At 38.0% G+C, this 16,067-nt stretch overlaps 1 protein-coding gene across 1 annotated transcript in view; it reads right to left on the reverse strand.

The window, feature by feature from the left end:
* Nucleotides 1-16,067, reverse strand: part of LOC128314990 (uncharacterized) — a 309,163-nt gene that overhangs the window by 273,724 nt on the left and 19,372 nt on the right. The gene's annotated exons all lie outside the window — the stretch shown is intronic.

Here is a 16,067-nt window from a genome sequence, read left to right on the forward strand (position 1 = left end):
ACAAATTAAATAGTGCCAAAATCTGTCATTGTAAGCAATGTCTTTAGGGCCATTGGGAAATGTTTCAAGCAGTAATTTGAATGAATGTATGAAAATATTACACCAAAATAAATTTAAAACCCAAAATAGAAAAACCTTTGTATTTAAGGATTAATCCAAACCCTTGGAGTTTTGTGTTCAAGTCAGCCAACAACTATAATTTGGTTCCCACCCCCCAACCCACACCTGCCAAAAAAAATCTCCATTTCTTGGTCCGGATACTAAAGATAGATCAGGGTATAGCAGAAAAGGTACTTCCTAGATATTGTAGCTTTTTCTATTTCCTCTACAATAGAATGAAAAAAATACCATCTAGGTCCCAGACCTGTTGTGACATTTACATGATATAGCATCCCCCAGTGCTGTACTTGAAATCTAGTAAGTACTCAGTAACTGTCAGTTTCATTACTTTGTCTCCTCTTCTTTCTTACAAGAATACTGCCCTCATCTAACATATCTAAATTCTCACCAACCTACACACATAACTGACAACCAGAGTTTATTCTTCTGGTAAATATGCATATGGTCTCTAAAGAAAATCAAGTCTAGCATAATCTTTCAACTCTATGTGAGAATGAATTAACATTTTTCTCTGCCTGGTATAAAATATTACAATTGAATGCTACGGGGACTTTTCATTACTGCATTTTCTGAAACTTATATTTAAATTCCACTGAAACCATAGATCTGGATGTAAGCTTCTGGGATTGGCATGTTGAAGAAATACAAAGGTAGTATAAAAGGGTAAAAAAGAAATGAACAATTACAATTCAAATCAAGGTTTGGTATGATACAGAGAATCTTATCTTCGCCTCAAGATCTCCTCATTTTTTCCTTGTGAACTATTAAGTTTCAGAGTTTCCAAAATTATTCTTTTATAATACAGCAACCATTTTTTACTTAAAAGTAAACTGTAATAATTAGTGAATGCCAGTTAAAATAATGATGTCTATAGCTAACATAAGATAGTAAAGATTAAACCTCAGTGTTCTTAATGCTTTGAAATTAATGTTGAAAGCAGGAATTCATTCTTTTGGTTAACTTGACTGCCACACTGAGCATATCTCTGTGTATTGCTCTCTTAAAATGTTCAATTTTTTGGATGCTGCTTAGAAGCCATCTGTGTTCAACTCCTCTACCGTTAATTTGGAAGTGTTATTTGCATGTTGTTATGGTACTCATGTTACCTTGGTTCCATGACCTGTCCTTTCTCTGCTTACTAAATCTACCAAATAGAATGAACACCAGGTAAATCAAAGAGTTGCCTTTGTTCTATGTGATTATCGTACAAAGCAATTGAAGCTGCTGTCCCAAGGCTCCACAATAAAACTCAACTCCGCGCAGGTAAGCAGAAGCCTATCCAGCATGGCTATCTATATTTTCCAAAGCACCAGTCCCAAAATACACTGTTTCAAAGCAATTTAATATTTTGGTGAAAAAAAGAATGGGTATCACAGAGGGAATGAGTCTTGTCAATTTTCCTAAGCCATACTTCCCACTCACAAAAATGTAAGTTTTCAAATAAAATAATTCAAATTAATTTCCCACCTCTTATACTCCAATAACCCCTATCTGTCATGCTTTATCTCAAAATTAAAATTTATCAGTGACTAAAGAAGCAAATAAAACAGTTTCCTCTTGAAGCTCTCTACACTTCCCTCCCCAAAGTACAATTTGGTCTTCCTCACATCTCTGTATCTTCTGTTATGCTCTAAGTGCAAAATGCCCCAAAACTACCTTACTGCCAGCATGCAAACTCTCACCCTCAAGTTTCCACAAAGAGTATTCGATTCCTCAACAAGCAGCAAACTCTACAAATCACCATCACGCCCAAGAGAAGAGCAAATCAAATTGCTCTTGAAAGATACAAAGAGAAGAAAAACTAAAAGCTCTCATTCTTAATCTAAAAACAATGCATATGTATGAGCAACACTAAACTCTAAATATACATTTGTATTTCACCCACACTGCTTATGACTACAGATTTTTGCCAAAAATATTACATTTAAGTATAATACCTCAAGTTTTTGAAAATCTCCAAACACCCTATCTTTCCTCCTCACTGCCTACCCCCAACCCAAATATATTACTACAAACTTCTGGGTAAAGGACAGAAAATCTCACACTAAACATGAAAAACTGAGGTGAAGGATGTTTCCCAATGTAGGGGGAGTAAAGGTTTGGGTTTAGAACCATCTCTTAGTTTAAAAGGAATAGGCTTTAGAGGCTGAGATGGGAATGTCGGCTCTGTCTCTATATGAACCGTTTAACACTGAGAAACTGACTTAACCTTTCTGGGCCTCAGGCGTAAGATGGTCTTAATACCTTCTATGATCACCGTGTATACAAAGTACAAATAAGCAACAGGCTATACAGCACAGTTTCTCAGCCTCAGCACTACTAGCATCTTAATCCCCATAACTGTGTTGTGGGGTCTGTCCTGTACATTGTAGGATGTTTAGCAGCATCCCTGGCTTCTACCCACTAGATGCCAGTAGCACTCCTCCCTTCTCTTGATAACCTACAATGTCTCCTGACATTGCCAAAAGTACTTTAGAGGCAAAACCTTCCCCTGTGGTATATCGCTGAACTACCTGGCTGATAATAAATGCTTACACTGTAATGGTAATAGTCATCATTATCATTATCCATTAAATACTAGTGTCCAGATAAACATTGTAGTACCATTGACATGTTACTAAAGAAAATGTTCTTTGGTGGCAAATATGGGCAGCATGGCGACGCCATAGTCAACATCCAGTAGTTTGATCACCACCTGATGACATGTACTCTCAACAAGACACCTATGGTCTTTTACAGGTAGTAAAGAAATTTGGGGGAAGTTACAGGGAATATAAAATACCCACAGTTTTTGGGCACCTAGGTGGCTCAGTCAGTTGAGCATCCGACTCTTGATTTTGGCTCAGGTCATGATCCCATAGTCATGGGACTGAGCCCTGCATGGAGCTCCATGCTGTGTAGAGTCTGCTTGAGATTCTCTGTCTCTCTCTCTCTCTCCCTTTCCACTCTCCCCTGCCTTCTCTCTCTCCCTCTCTCTCTCTCTCTCAAATTAAAACACACACACACAAACACACACACAGCTAAAAAAAATTATTGCCACAAAGCACTACTTTTCAGTCCTAATGTTAATTTGTAGCAGAGCGGTGACCAAAATACTGACACACTTACTCCTAGTTCAACAGATATTTCATCTCACCATGACAAGTATTTAGGAAAAATCCAAATTAGACAGTCAGACTTTCCAGTGTCTATTCACTGTCCAAGTGCATTTTCCCACTAATTCCTTTTGGTAAACTAGCTAAGCTGCTCCAACTTTCTTCCTGTTTCCTTCACTATATTACCCAGTTCTTCAGGAGACTGACAGCTCTCTAGGGTCTAGAAGACAGAAGACAGATTTAACCGAGGCAAGTTTGGTCAGCAAGAAACTGATAGCTTCAGTCTCTCTAGTATGCCATCACAAACATTTTCTATGGCAAACATCCGCAGCTAGGATAGAACAGATAGCCTTTCATATTTCACTTAACCAATGTACATTGCTTGGTCAGATCAGTTTTGCCTCGAAGACCTACTCAAACACTACTGCTTGATGTATTTCTAAGAATTTTTACTGTTAGAAGCATGGGACACAGTGTCTATGCCTTCCAAGGAAAAGGCATGGAATGACTACTGATGCACTCTGATTTCAAATATAACAACTTTTCTATTACAGGGTTGTAACCTAGCATTTACTAGAAGGTCCATGTTAGGGGCAGATTGTAAGGTTTGCTACCATGTTCTTGAGTAGAGGATCAGCAACAAAAAATTATAGCAAGAAACATCAGTTTTTGCTGGTCCTAAATATGGTAATGAAGGATGAATGAGTTTAATTCTAGAGTAGCTTTAGACAAAATATTCTGGAAGAAAAAAAGTTCATCTTTGGTATCCCCATGAGGACCCACCTGTGGTTTTTATGGTATGTATGCCCCCTCCCCAAGCCTAAGATACGCTATTCAGAGCACCATTTTTCAGATGCCAGATTTCCCTTATGTACTTACGCTGGTCAGTATCCTCTTAGAGCCCAGATACATATCTTCCAAGTCAATCATTAATGTGATAAATTAATCCATGTCACAGTGTTAATGGCCCTCTCTAACAAGAAAATGCAAAAACAGAGTCTGGTGGCAAAATAAATGAAGATTTGGAGACTAGTAATTTTGACCTAGTTACTTTTATAAGCCTTAATCTTTAAACTGTGTTATAATAACATAGATCTCATAGGTCGCTGCACAGAATGCAGTGTTTAGCACACAGTGAACATCAATAATTGCAACTATATTACTAAATTCCTCTATTATATCCTACCTTGAAGTCACTCCAATAATGAAATTTTTAAGCAGGCTAGAAAATAAGGAAATTATGTTGACAATTTTCACAATAAAAAGGGGAATAAGGTATAGCAAAGAAAGAGAATTTCAAAAGGAAAATAGGAACCCTCTGTTCTGCAGATGAGGAAACTGCCATGGCCAAAGCAAGAGCACCATGTTTATCTATCATTCCTTTCCAATGGCTTTTACATCCTTTCTACTCAGATTAAGTCAGGTTAGGTATCTGTCAAAGAAACATAAACACTACCACTATTTTAGCTCTGATTCCCATGTTCTAGTCTCTAAAGGGACAAGTCAAGAAAAAGTGAGAAGTCAGAGACAAATGTCATTATTTGGGCCATTGGTAAAGTAGGGATAATAAAAATACATTCCTCATGGGATTCTTGTGAGGAGTATACAAATAATACACATTAAGCAGTGGGCCTGGCATAAGGAAGTCCCATAAATGTCAGCCATTAATGTTACGTAGAACAGTGTGACATCTTACCTTCACCCACATAGCAAGTGAAACCCAGAGAGATGAAGTGATGTTGCAAAGGTATGTGCTGGACGTGGAAAAAAGAACCCAGTATTCTCATGTTTCTGATGAGGAGAAAAAGGAAAATGTGGAACAAGGGGAAAGAGCAAGTCCACAGAGCACTACCATGAACTCTCCACCACCATTCAAACGTACTCTAGCATTAGTTTCCTAGGGCTGCTCTAACTACCACAGATGAGGTGGCTTAAAGCAACAGATATTTATTCTCTCCCTGTTCCAGAGGACAGAAGTCTGAAATCAAGGTTTCAGCAGGGCCATACACCCTCTGAGACTTGGTAGAATCCTTCCTTGCCTCTTCTTACCTTCTGGTGGTGGCTGGCAGTCCTAAGCATTCCTTGCCTTATGGCTGCATCCCTCCAATCTCTGCCTCTGCTGTCATATGGCTTTCTCCCTGCATGTCCCTGACTCTCTCTCTCTCTCTCTTCTCCTCTTATTATAAGGACACTGGCCCTACTGGATTAATGGCTCACCCTACTGCAGTATGACCTCATCTTACCTTCTTTTTAAGTTTATTTATTTATTTTGAGAGACAAAAAGAAAGAAAACACACAAGTGAGGAAAGAGGCAGAGAGAGAGAGAAAGAGAATCCCAAGCAGGCTCCAAGCTGTCAGTGCAGAGCTGGATGTGGGGCTCCATCTCACAACCGTGAGATCATGACCTGAGCCAAAATCAAGAGTGGGACACTTAACCGACTGAGCCACCGGGGTGCCCCAGACCCCATCTTATTTTGGTTGCATCTGCAAAGACCCTTTTGTCCAAATAAGGTCACAATCCCAGGTACCAGGGATTAGAACTTGAACATACTGTTTTGGAAGAACACAATTCAACCACAACACCTCTCTCATCTGGAGACATTTTACTTTGTTTTTGTTTGGTTTGTGTAGCCAGTTTTTTGTGGGTTTTTTTGTTTTTTTGTTTTTTGTTTTTTGGGTTTTTTTTGCAGGGGGGGTGTTGGAGGGAGGGTCAGTCTTAAATGAGAAATTCACTGAAATGTTATTCATGCTAATGGGCCAACTCAGAATTATTGTAATAAAAAGGCAACTCTGTCTACTTAACCATGTTTACTTCCCAAGCCCATTAGTGGTTCCATGTGGTGAAAAAAATTTCCCACTCACTTTATCAAATTTAGCACATTTATTTAGTCTGAGTCAATGTCTGAAATATCCTTTCATACATTTAAGCTAACTTTTCCCAAGGTCATGCAGCAAGATAGAAGTCATAGATCTTTCCCCTGTGAGTCAGTCACTATAAAATATAGCACTGAATTTGGGTGAAAGAAAGGTGATGAAATGTGCCTGGAATAATACAGAGTTGGTTTTTCCCCATGTAACACATTTGCATTGTATTTTATTTTATACATATCTGAACCAAAACCAAAGCACCACTGACCTAAAATGAACTATAATTTCATACGAATGTATCTGTAATGAAATAGATTTGAGACTGAGAAACACTTTCTTTCCAATCACAACTCAAAGTAAAAGGGAGTACATGTTGCTATCTATTAATATCCTTTGAGCGAAGTGGTACTTAAAGAATAAAAATGGTCACTTTTCCCTTGTCGTAAAACATCAGCAAGTCACATAAAATATAACTGTTCCAGTCAGGCATTCATCACTGCTGAATTTTTGTGTCAGATTCTCTCAGCCTGGAATGTTTCTAATATGAATTTAGTTAATTTTGATAAAGAGAAATTCACTCAATTCACCTTAAAAAATGAACTAATCTAAGCTCTGGTCATACATGCAAGGCACAAAGCAATCTGTATTAAATTTTCACCAGAAAACAGTTACCGAATTTGATCTGGCAGAGTAAAGTCTCTCAGCACGAAATCATTGAGAAACATGAGAGGCCTTTTCTGGAATTTTATAATGTGGATGAAATTTTCTCTTTAGGAATAAACATTACATTTCATATACATACTTGAATAACTATAGAGATACGAGCCAAACATGGGGCTGACTACATACAAGCAGTGTAGTGAAGTGTCTAGGGTCCACGTGGAGTCAGATCAGACTGCCTGGTTTGGAAGCCATGCCTTGGAAGCTGCAATAAATTAAAACAGCCACTCAATCTAACACTCAGTGTTCTCAGCTGTAAAAGAGGGATGATGATAATAGTACCAACATCGAGGATTTTAATGAATAATAGATGAAATGACTATAAAATCTTTGGCATAATGCCTAATGTTATTATTATTAAGAGCACAGATCCACACCTGGCAGGTATGGCAAACTGCCTGGTTTCAAATCACAGCTGCTATGAAGTACTGGCATTGAAATATTGGGCAAGAAACTTCATCTCTGTGAGCATCACATTCTACAAAAGGGGAAAATAATAGTAACTACTTCAAGAATATCAAATGATATGTATGAATTGCTTAGCTCAATACTGGAATACACTAAGATCTCAGAAAAATATATATACTTCGTTATATCTTCCTGGTGCAATTTAATTATGCAAATAATTTAATAATTGGCTTTTCACTTACACACACTGCAAATTTCTTTGTCATTTAATAATTATTCTCATAAATCCAAAACAAAGAATTATTCCATGCCTAGAGGGTCAGAAATATTTTTGCAGGTATGAATAGTGCAAGATTGATCAGGACAGGGATTTTTTTTTAAGTTTATTTATTTTGCGAGAGAGAAAGAGAGAGCATGAGTGAGTGAGGGGCAGGGAGAAAGGGAGAAAGAGGAAGAGAGAGAATCCCAAGCAGGCTCCAAGTTCAGAGCAGAGCCCAATACGGGGCTGAGTCTCACAAAATGTGAGATCAGGAGCCAGCTGAAATCAAGAGTTGGACACTTAACCAACTGAGCCACCCAGATGCCTGTAGACAGGGATTTTAGAAATATTCCTTTTAGACCCATTCTCAGTGCTCCCAAGTAGTCCATGAATAGTTTACTTAAATTTCACTCTTTTCTAACATATTTTAGCTGCACAGAAACTAACATATTTCAAACAAGAAGTCTGGAAACAACCAGAAAATAACCAAGTAATGTGTGCAGCTATACTTGTTTAAAGCATTCAGATACAAAAAGTATTATCAGGCAGATTCTCAGAATACTTTCCTCCTTGCTGAACTTTTTCACAGGAGCCTTCCCAGCAGCCATGCTTGGTAAAGAGAGCCTGTTAACACTGGTCCCCTTTCAAGTCCAGGATTGTGTCTCACTTCCTGAACTGCTCTATCTAGACTGACACTGAAGAATAGATCCTCTTGTCCAGCAGGAACTGTCTGATGGCTTTACTTACCAATTAAAAGTAAAGTCTAGATGGAGGCCAAAAAAGTTTCTCCTAGGCCAGTAGGTATGGAGACTGAAAAGGCTGCCTTCCCAAATAAGACAGCCTTAAATTGGTGAGAAATACAAGTGCAAAGGTTGGAGCTACACAGGGCCTTAGAGCCTCCCCTTTAGCAAACACTATTAATTGGCTAACCAAAGCCATTCTCTCCTATGCTGTCTCTTGCTATAGATGTTGGGAAACTAAATATTCACTTTTCAATCTCTTCTGTAGCTAGCAGTGGACAACGAGGTATAAGCAGAACACTGCTAAGGAAGTGCTAAGGTTCTCTAAAGCTTTTGCTTTTGTGATTAAACAAGACACCACCTGCCTGGTGCTGTCCCTCCCCTGCCCCACCCCCTTTTTTCTACCTAGAACATGAACGTGAGGTTGAGAACAGCAATAGCCTCCTGCAACCATGAATCAATCAACAAACACAAGGACCAGCTACTGGAGCAGGTCCACAACAGTATTCTAACTCTAATAACGGAAATAGAGAGTAAGGCATTATTCTTTTAAACATCAAGGCTAAGATGCCAGGATCGTCAGCCAGATGGCTGAAGTGGTATTAGATTTACGAAGGAGGTAGGTAACACAGTGTCAGATTCAATGATGGTCACTACAATGGCAACAAGGAGCCAGCTGTCTGAATTTTCAATACCAACATCCACATTTAGCATCATCAGTACCAATATCTCTGAATACTTAGGCCAATTATTTAATATGTATTTGAGAAAACAGATCTTAAAAGACTTGAAATGTTAAACTACCATGCAAATGTAAAATAGTTCTTTATTTTACTATATTTCTACTGAGAGGCAAATAAGGACTGTAAATCTTAATAATGACAAACTAATAGAACTGAGACAGGATAAGCAAAAATGTTATGCATTTCTTTGATTGAAGCATATATATAAGTATGAGTGTGTTAAAAGCAAGAATCCAAGTGAAAAAGTCATAAATTATAATGCTGAAGAAAGTCATGTTCCAAAATAAGACTTGTTTTCTTCAGCAGTCTGGATAACATTTTACCTTGTGTTCAAACTATCCATGCATGCAATGAATGCAGTTTAGTCAACCTCAAATTATACCCCATTTCTGATCATCTTGTAGAAGCTCAACCTGTGTCCATGGAAATGTAGCATCACATTGCAGGGCTAAGTAAAAGAAACAATACTTGGCATTTAAATGCATGAGGTACCTTTAAATTGACTCCTTTTTTATTTAAATATCTCCACCGAAAAACAGACTAAAATTTCAACTCATGTTTCAGAAATTAAATCAACATGAAAATTCACCCTGGTCAATCACATATTCACCTCTCATTCTATAAGTTATTCATAAATTAACTGGTTCCTTTCTGAGTTTCTTTTCTTGAGCTCATCCTTCCCACTTCTTCAATTACAATTCACTGATGTAAATGAGTTTAATGTACCTGTACTTGAATTTATCACATCTTATGTTATCATTCCTCATCCTTAGAAAAATAAGGATCCTCCTATTTTTCAATTTTCCCACAATTTTCTCACAGGTCTGCATTTCATTTCCTACCATATGTTTGTCACCTTCTTCCAACATTTACTTCTACCTTCTACACCATCAATCTCTCCCTCTCTACTAGCTTTCTTCATTAGGGCTATAAATCCATTCAAACAAAAACACAAACAAAAAACCCTCAAATCTGCAAATGTCTTCTGGCTACCTATAACCTAGTACCTAAGGAACATCCCTTCTCTGCCATGCTTTTCAAAAGAGTAGATCCCTTGTTTCCAAACATCCCATATATATAACCATTGTGTGCTATTAAGTGTTTAGCAATCAGCTCCAATTAAAAAAAATGTGTTTATATATGCGTGTGTGTTTATTATAAATTTTACTAGTATAAAAGAGACATAGCACAGAATTTACACATAATGAAATATACAACATTCTTTACCTTAAATTCCACACAGACAACTGCTTTCTTTTTTCTTCCAACTTGTTTCTTAGAAAATGCTTTCATTGATATTTACCAACTCTGGTGTGCTCTGACATGAATGAATGTTGGTTGATATTTTCTTTTACATTAATAAATAAGATGAAAGTGAAACAATGAATATGTATGTCAGAACTTCTCTTGCTCATCAATATTGGGAACAACTTCTCTGTTGAATTAGATAATATTTTACATATATGAAGAATATTTGGAAAAATATTTCTTCAATTTTTGTACCATTTACAATGCAATTGCTACATATCCAACATTCTTTTGAGTTTAGTCTGCATTATTAACAATATATCTATTCCTTTAAGTCTGGACAATCAGCACAACAAAATCTCACATTTGCAGCATTTGCCAATTTCCATGGTATCAATACTCTCACTATGGGAAATTTCAAGATACCAAAGTGAAGTCAGTGAACATAGACTCCAGAAGAGGTAGGCAGTAGGACAATTTTATATGGTACATCCATATCCAGATAAACTAGACAAAAATAACATTAAGAGCATAGACAATAAGAGAACGTAGTAAAATAATTAGGAAGGATGAATTTTGAACATTTACTATACTGATTTTTAATAAAATGTCTTTAATTGTAATGATACATAATTCAGTTGACAGTAATGGCTATGTTTAACAACCAGCCTGCATCTTTGCTGAAAATTTAACAAGCTGGCTCTCACAAGTCAGTGTAAACCAGTTCCAGGTCACCAGTGCATGGAAATATGGCTTATACAATACGTACCTGCTCTTGCTAGAGCCAACACAGACTTTCCGTTACCAGTTCATGGGAGCTTTTGCACACCTGTCTTATTTGACCTCTCTGCCACATTCCCAACACTTTACACACACTGCCTTTCAACTACTTTCAACTTTCAACTTTCTTTCAACTACTCTGCCAAGGTTTTCCACATTCATCGTAGAACTTTATTCATTCACCATTCTCCTTAAACATTCATGTTATTCTAACCTCAGTCCCTTTTCCTGCTCATTTTGCAAACCCAGTCTAGGCAATCTCACTAATGGGTTTAGTTAAGCAACAATTTACCAATGACCTCAAATCTCTTTTAGCAGACCAGGCTGTTCTGCTAAGTACCAGAATGGATTGCACAATGCTGTATGATTTAGGTCCCCTTCTTATTTATTTACTAATTAAGTAATGAGTTGGGTAATTGTGTGTTTGTGTCTGTCTCTCCCACTAAGCTGTAAGCTTCACAGGCACCTGGAACATTGTGACTCTTTTCTTGCCATAGTCTCAGGGTCTAGCACATTATCTAGCACAGAGTAGCTACTCTGGGAATCAATAAAGGTATACATTGAAATAAGCATTTCAAACTAAACAAGTACAAAACAGAGCTCAGTAAATGCCCCACAAAATGTGTTTCTCTCTTGACTCTCAATCATACCAAATGGTGCCAATATCTAACCCTGCCTCATCTGAAAGAATCCAAGACTACCCTTTCCCCTTATTTTTCTTATCCAGTCACTGACGACAATCTACCTTCTCATCACCTAAACAACTTGCAAAGCTTTTCCTTCTTCCTCACCATCACTCTTGCTACCTTAGCTTAGACTCATTCTTGCCTGGACCACTACAGTAGCCTCCTGAGCTCCCTGCCTCCTGTTTTCCCCTATTCCAACTCAAATTCATGGTACTACCAAAACAACCTCTTTACAAGGATGACTGTGGCCATCTCTGTTCAGTAGTCTATCAGTGGTGTGCTACCAGCTAGAGAAGAAACTCCAAACTCCATCCCCTAGAACTTACAAAGCCCTTTGTGGTCAGGACCTCATCTGGTTTCCCAGTCTCACCACCTTCCACTTTCCTAGGAAGCATCTTCTCTCCATTTGCATTTACATGGCTGTAGTTCCCCACCCTCCTTCACATCTCTGGGCCTCTATACTTTGACTTCTCTCAACCTGGAATATCCTCTCTCTGTTCTCCACTTGGTGGTCAAGGCTCATTGCATGCTCTTTTTTTTTTTTTTTTTTTGACCTCCAACAAAGACCCCTCCCTCTCTATTTTCATAATGCTCTGACCCTTCTATGACTATATTTATCCCCTCCTATAATGATTACTTTTGAATATTTACTTCTCCCCAACTAGACTATGAACACTTGCCCAAAATTGACTATATCGACCACAGAGACAAGCACAGAGTAGGAATTCAGCACTCCTTGTCGGACTATGAAATGACAAGCCATTTATTCTTCAGAGAAAATACACAACTAAGTAGCTGTTGCCCCTTTTAAAACCATTCACCTTGAAAGTTAGCCACTTAGTTTAATGATGGTGGCATTACTCCAAGTATTTTTGGAAGTCGACTTTCAGAACTGTCTGGGGAATGTTCTTTAAATTATCTCAAGTGAGGCCAAAAAAACATCATTCTGAACAGATATGAGGCCTAGGAGGAATCACAGCACAAGTGATACAATTCTCTGTAGAAAACGAGGAATGAAATATGTACCAGATCACATAATGATTGATGTGGGGGGACTAATAAACTGGCTCAAAGGTATATCTACAGAGAAAATCTCGAAAAATATTTTGAGCAATATCTTAATAATATTTTGTCATATTAAAGACATTTACAAGTCCTTAAGATGATTTCTCTGATAGAGCAATATTAATGTGGATGTATAGTTATTGGTAACTTGCTTGATCCACTATATGAAGCTCTTTCAATTAACATTTCCCAAAAAACATCCAATGTGAATACGTATCTAATAGAAACTGGTGATTAAAGAAATTTAATACACAGTATTAAACAAGGTTAAAAGGGTTTATTTACTCACAGACTTTTCAGACATATTAATATCTTAATATGACTCTCCATGACATCTATCTATGGTACACGGGGCTTATCAAATTCTTTTAACTTCATGATCTTTTCTTCTTGCAGATATTGTAGGATTAATGTTCCATATACTTTGAGAAATCTGTTGTATGGAAATAGGTGCATCTTTAGAAAATATGACTTGTAATCTGAAACTATACTGATACCAAAAGCTACAGATGAGGTTACTGAGAATATATTCTAACTGCCTTATATAATGTATCTCATTTATCTTTACAACAGTCTTGTAGTATAGATAGTACTAGGATCCCCAAATTATAATTAAGGACAGAAAGGTTGAGAAAACTTAAGTAACCAGTCATACACCACACAGCTAGTTAGAAATGGAGACAAAATATCACCCTGTCATGACCAACCCATGGGTCAAAAGCTTAACCTGGGCACTGAGTGGGTTCTGCACGGCCTCTTGGACTGAACACAAGCTCTCCTGGAATACACTGCCTCTTCATCATTTCCCTATTTCCACATGGCTAATTCCTACCTATTACTTTAAGGTTCATTTTATCTATCTTCCCTGGGATGCCTTCACTGCCAACTGACTAAAAATAACCATCCCCATGGTACCTTATTCCTTTCATGGAACTTATAAATTTACTGGCTTATACAAACTGCACATAGAGACCAAACTCGCACAGCCTCAGAAAAAAAAGCTTTTGACCAGCTAACACATCCCAGACAAGAGAAAAGTTTATGGTCTAACCTCATTTTCATTGTTTTCTCAGGGTAAATTTGGGTAAATACCACAATAATAAATTTGAAATTCTGCTTTAAACATTTCAAAGTAGTTGCAGGAATATCATCCCATCTGTACCTCAACTTTTAAAGGAAGAAAACAAGTTATCTTTGTAAGTGGAAGAACCTGAGTTTTTAAAAAAGCTAAGTGGTTCAACATGCAAATCAGTCTATCCCAGAACAGTACTGCACACATAGTAGGTACTTAACCGATGGCTGGGTAAATGCTTGAGTAAGGCTAACTTAAATTCTGACACTTATCACCCTTCAGCACTCCTTAAACTCAGTGCGCCACCTCCAGATGTAGCAGATACTGTTGATGCCTGCCCACATCCCGTGGCCATTACCACTCAAATGAATGCCCACAGACTTTCAACAGCCAACACTTCCATTTAGTCACCTGAGGGTTTTCTCCCCTCTCCACAGCAGGCTAGAAGCAGCCTCAACTAAGGAGTAACTGGTTCTGTGGTGTCTTGGATACACAACTCTAAGGGATGCTTTCTTGCAATTTCCCCCACCCCCAAATTAAGCTTCAGTTGCCCAAAATGGTAGCTGGCTTAATACACATCCTTTACTGACTGCCTTCCCTACCCCCATCCATGTATTCTTTGCATCCTAAAGAAACTACCTGCTCTCCAAACCTTTGTCTTAGAGTCGGATTCTGGGAAATGAAACAATGTAGGATAGGAAAGTATTTCTAGTTTTAAAAAACAAAGGTAAAGGGGCACCTGGGTGGCTCAGTCGGTTAAGTGTCCGACTTTGGCTCAGGTCATGATCTCACGGCTGGTGAATTCGATCCCCTCAACAGGCTCTGTGCTGACAGCTCAGAGCCTGGAGCCTGCTTCAGATTCTGTGTCTCCCTCTCTCCCTGCTACTCCCCAACTCGTGCTCTCTCTCTCTCTCTCAAAAATAAATAAACATTAAACATTTTTTAAACAAAGGTAAAAAAGTCAGGGATCACTTATAAATAATTTAGTATAATCACATTTTTCAAAGAGAAAACATTAACCAGCCGCTATTTGTCACTGCACAGTGAAAACAATCCAAACTGGGAGTTAATGTTAGTACATGAATTTTAACTTATGAATTTTCTGACATGAAAAGGAAAGAAAGACTGCTTTGAAAAATACAGAAGACACTGTAAAAATCTGTTGGGCAAAGTGCCATTTTAATACCCACTTTAGGCCTTCCTAAAGGCCTAACAATACCTTCCTGTTAGGCCTCTAACACCTTCCTCAGGTGCACAGGCTGAGAAAAGTAAAATTTCTCACATTGTATTAATCTATTCTTTTTGAAATAACTTTTTAAAGGCGGGGAAGAGGAGAGAAGAGAGAGGAGAGATCAGGTTGTTTTAATAAAGTCATCTGATTACACAGGATTTCTTAAATGACCCCAGATCTCTGATTTTCAGTATAGCAAATATAAGCTCTCTCTCCCATATGCCTACGTTTGATGCCACTGAGTATGCTCATTCATTCGTTCAAAATTTGACAATGCTTTCTATGGAGACTTATGAGGATTTACTTGTAGAGATAGAAAAATGAAATACACATAGCTATCCCCAAGGAGTCCCCAATCCAGATAGTGAGACAGAAAAATGAACAGTTAGCATTCAGGATGACAATGGATGCCGAGGGTATTTGGGGGTCACAAAGGACATGCTCCTAATCCCCACAGGGTTGGAGGAATGGAGCGTGGAGTCAGCAAAACTGGATTAAGACTCTTATAAAATGTTTGCTTTAAAATATCGTTCCCCATACCCGGCCCACCATATTTTATTTAAAATAAAAAACTACAAAACATGAACTTACAAGCACAGTGAAGTTAAAGGAGCTTCTTTCTAGATTTTCTGGTTGCAAAATCTGGATAAGTGCAACAAAGTTAATGTCTTTTCATACTGTAGGGTGCTCCTCCTTGTTTCAGGAGGGTCTACCTAATCCTTGTAAGTAATCCAGCAACAGTGATGTATAGGAAGGAACTCCAGAGGATGTGAGATCTTCACTGAAACTTGAAGGAAAATCAGGAATTCTCTAGATGGGCTGAGAGAGAAAAGAGTGGACAGAATTCTTCTGGCAGAAATGTGTAAATGGATAAGACTGAGAGATAGCATGCAACTCTTCCAACAGTTAGTAGATTCGTACACCGACACAAGGGGGAAAGGGGCAGGTAGGGGTGTGGGAAGACGAAAGGACTGGGAAAAGAGACTGGAAAGATCAGCAAAAGTCATGTCTGTTATGGTCTCTGATTTATTT

Source organism: Acinonyx jubatus, chromosome A2, assembly GCF_027475565.1.
Source record: "Acinonyx jubatus isolate Ajub_Pintada_27869175 chromosome A2, VMU_Ajub_asm_v1.0, whole genome shotgun sequence".
Lineage (NCBI taxonomy): Eukaryota > Metazoa > Chordata > Mammalia > Carnivora > Felidae > Acinonyx > Acinonyx jubatus.